The sequence below is a fragment of the Bos indicus x Bos taurus genome, chromosome 4 (genome assembly GCF_003369695.1).
Source record: "Bos indicus x Bos taurus breed Angus x Brahman F1 hybrid chromosome 4, Bos_hybrid_MaternalHap_v2.0, whole genome shotgun sequence".
NCBI lineage: Eukaryota > Metazoa > Chordata > Mammalia > Artiodactyla > Bovidae > Bos > Bos indicus x Bos taurus.
The window spans coordinates 99,410,201-99,413,923 of NC_040079.1; positions in this window are offsets into that span (position 1 = coordinate 99,410,201).

Below are 3,723 nucleotides of genomic sequence, written 5' to 3' on the forward strand. Positions count from 1 at the left end.
ATGGGGAATAAGTTATTTCACTTTTCTATCACACTATTTTTTATTTCTTTGTACTAGATAACACAATAGAGAGTAAAAAAATGATTGTGGATGTATAGCTGGCAGAGAAGTCAAGAACTGCAGTCTAGAATACTCATTGCTTCATAAAGATCGCTCATATACCTAATTTCTGAAAACAGAATACAAAAAAGTGGAGACAGAATGTTGTCTTATGATTAGGTAGCAATAAATATTCAATGCAAATATGAAATGTACTCTTGTGCTTTTGTCTGAGATAACCTAACTCCTAAAACACTGTAGCAGAACATCTTTTCTGAAAGGATTCCAAAACAGTTTCAGCTGGAATTTTATGCCCAATTCATCACCGGCTTACTCTGTGCCACATAGTGTTCTAGAATACAGAAATGGACAAAGCCACCAAGTTGCCTAGCATTGTATGAACATAACTGATACCCTATTGAGAAGAGATAATACAGAGAGAGAAACAAATGGTAATGATAGTTTTAGTAAGGAATAGTTTAAAGAACTCAAAGCAAGGTAAGAGAAATGGGAGTCGTGTAGTTTTATATGATTAGATAAGTTATTAATAAAAGGTCTGCGTGAGCAGATAACATGTGGGAAGAAGTATGAATAAAAAGGAAAGCAAGTTTAAGGTAAAATTCATTTCAGGCAGAAAGGACGATTAAAAGACCATGGTAAGGAATTTGCATGGAATGCTCAAGAACTGGCAAGAAGATCGGTGTGTCTGGAGAAAATTGGATGAAGGAAGGAAAGGCAGACTAGGGGATGAAAGTTATCCATGCGCTAGATCATTTGGGACCACAAGTTATATAAATGCTTTGGGATTTGTTCCAAGTGTCATAGGTATGTTTGGAAGGCTTAAACACAGGGATAGATTATTTACCTGTTAAAGAACTTCTCTGGCTGGGTATGGAAATAGACTCTAGAGGGTTAAGAATTGAAGAAAACAGTTCATTGCAGTAGCCCAGGTAAGAATTCCTGATGGATGGAACCAAATGATTATAAGAAGTAGTATTCCTACTCTGGACATAATTAATGCTGATAGGATTTTGAGTCTGTGAGGACCAAAGGCATCAAGAATACTTACAAGAGAATACTGATAAGCTGAGTGAATGGCTGGGCCATTGCCTTAGATATGGAACATTAGAAGAGATGCCATTTTGAATGGCAAAGGGATCAACACTCTATTTTGAACAGGATAAATGTATGAGAAAATGCCTGTTGGATAGCTGTATTTATTTTCTATGCTGCATCACAAATCATCACAAACTTAGTGATTTAACCCAAGTTTATTATTTCACAGTTTCTGTGGGGTTGGAGTCTGGCTGTGGCTTATCTGGATTCTCTACAAGCCTGGAAGCAAGCTATCAGCCATCTGGGTTCTCATCTGGCAGTTTGATTGGGGAAGGATCAGCTTCCAAGCTCGTTCAGATTGTTGGCAGACTTCCTTTCCTTGGAGCCATTGGATTTATGTAGTCTTGCTTCTTTAACATCAGCAAGGAAAGCAACACTCTAGAACAATCAGCTAGCAGGATGGAGCCTTATATAATACCAGAGTTGGAGAGAGAAGTTTTAGAGTTGTCAAAGCATTGATATTTCAAAGTCTTGGGTCCGGAGGAAAATATAATCGACAGTGACATGGAAATGGTAGTTTATTTCAGTGGACATACAGAGGGAATATTCCAGTCAACTAGAGTTTATTAAAAGGTGCAGAAAATAATCCTAAGATCAATTTTGCTACTTAATGGGTCAATTCTTGTCTGCCTTCACATGGCTATTACTCTTAACTAATTGTTGGCTGCTATAAGAGAGTTGTGTGCTTAGTCACTCAGTCATGTCCAACTCTTTGTGACCCATGGACTGTAGCCCGCCAGGTCCTCTATCCATGGAGGTTCTCCGGGTGAGAATACTGGAGTTGGTTGCCATACCCTCCTCCAGGGGATCTTCCCAACCCAGGGACTGAACCCATGTCTCCTGCATTGCAGGCAAATTCTTCACCATTTGAGCAAACCCATCAAAGGTTTAGGGTGTGCTTCCCAGGTGGCTCAGTGGTACGAATCTGCCTGTCAGTGCAGGAGACACAAACAACACAGATTTCATCCCTGCATCAAGAAGACCCCCTGGAGTAGGAAATGGCAACCTGCTCCAGCATTCTTGCCTGGAAAATTCCATGGATAGAGGAGCCTGACAGGAGCAAAGGGGAGCTCCTTCTTTGCTCCCCATGGGGTTGCAAAGAGTTGGACATGACTGAGTAACTGAGCATGCACACATACACACACACAATAAATCCCAACACAAATACTGTTCTAAGAGCTTTTAAAAGGTCATCTAATTTTATCCCTATAATAAATTAATGAGATAGACAATATTGCTATTTTAATTGATGAGAAAGCTAATGCTCAAGATCATACGGTTACTAGGTTCAGTTCAGTTCAGTTCAGTCGCTCAGTCATGTCCGACTCTTTGCGACCCCATGAATCGCAGCACACCAGGCCTCCCTGTGCATCACCAACTCCTGGAGTTCACTTAAACTCATGTCCATCGAATTGGTGATGCCATCCAGCCATGAGGTATAACTAATGGATGTGTTGTGACTTCATAATCTACACATTTAACCATGTCCTTCATAGCATCTCCCTTTGTGTCCAAATTGCCTGGGTCCTGATTCCAGTTCTCCACTTCTGATCACTGACTGGTATTCTTTATACCTGCATGAATTTTTTTGATTTGTTTTCTCTCATCCTCCATCCAGATAGTATCTAGTTACTTCCTCCTTCCCTTAAGAGCTGTCTACATATACTTTGTAGACTGCAATTGATTCAACATTGTGTAATAGAGGTTATCTTTCACAAACTTTAGTCTCATCACTAAAAACTAAGTTATCTAAGGAATTCAAATCTGAATTAAAGTAGTGCACAAGAGGAAATTAGTTAAATCTGTTAGTTTGAACCTAAAGAAAGAGGAAGTCCCGGAGAAAGAAGGAAGATGATTTTGAGTAGGAGAGAAAGAAGTAAACACATTCATCATTCTTACAATTATTATGCAAGTAGGCTATATGCATTATATATAAGAATAAACCAGGAATTATGACTTGAGAAATAACTTAAATATTTCAAAAGGGATGGTGCAAAATTTGTTTCTCAATCATAATGGAATGCATTATAGTAGAAATTTTAGTTGATTCCTTTTTGTCTTATTGTACTTAGCTCCTGGTGAATGGTTACAACTAATACATCTTACACAGCACATTCACTTATTTTTGTTCAAATTATATATAGGATATGGTTTAGTATATCTTTTTCACTCTAAGCATTTTTATCCTTGACCAGTATTAGCACTAAGGTATGTTTCTAGTGCATATTCAAATCGAGGGGTACAACTATATAGAAGATCCTTTTTCTTACTGAAAAATAGTCCAAGATAAATTATTATTTAAAAATCTCTGATATTTATAATAGTTTTTACTATGGAAAACCCCAATCTAATTTTCCTGGATAGATGTTTTAAAGAATACAGTTTAAATGATTCTAGATGTAAGCAAATCACTTTTCATATCAGAAGTATAGAGTATGTGCCTGTATAAAATTGCATGTTCATAAAGTCTTTGTTGATCCTTTTAAACTTGTTCGTCATAGTAACCTGATCTAAAGACTTAATGTGTAAGGTTGACTGTTCCTGAGAGGGCTTCTGAATAGCAAGCAT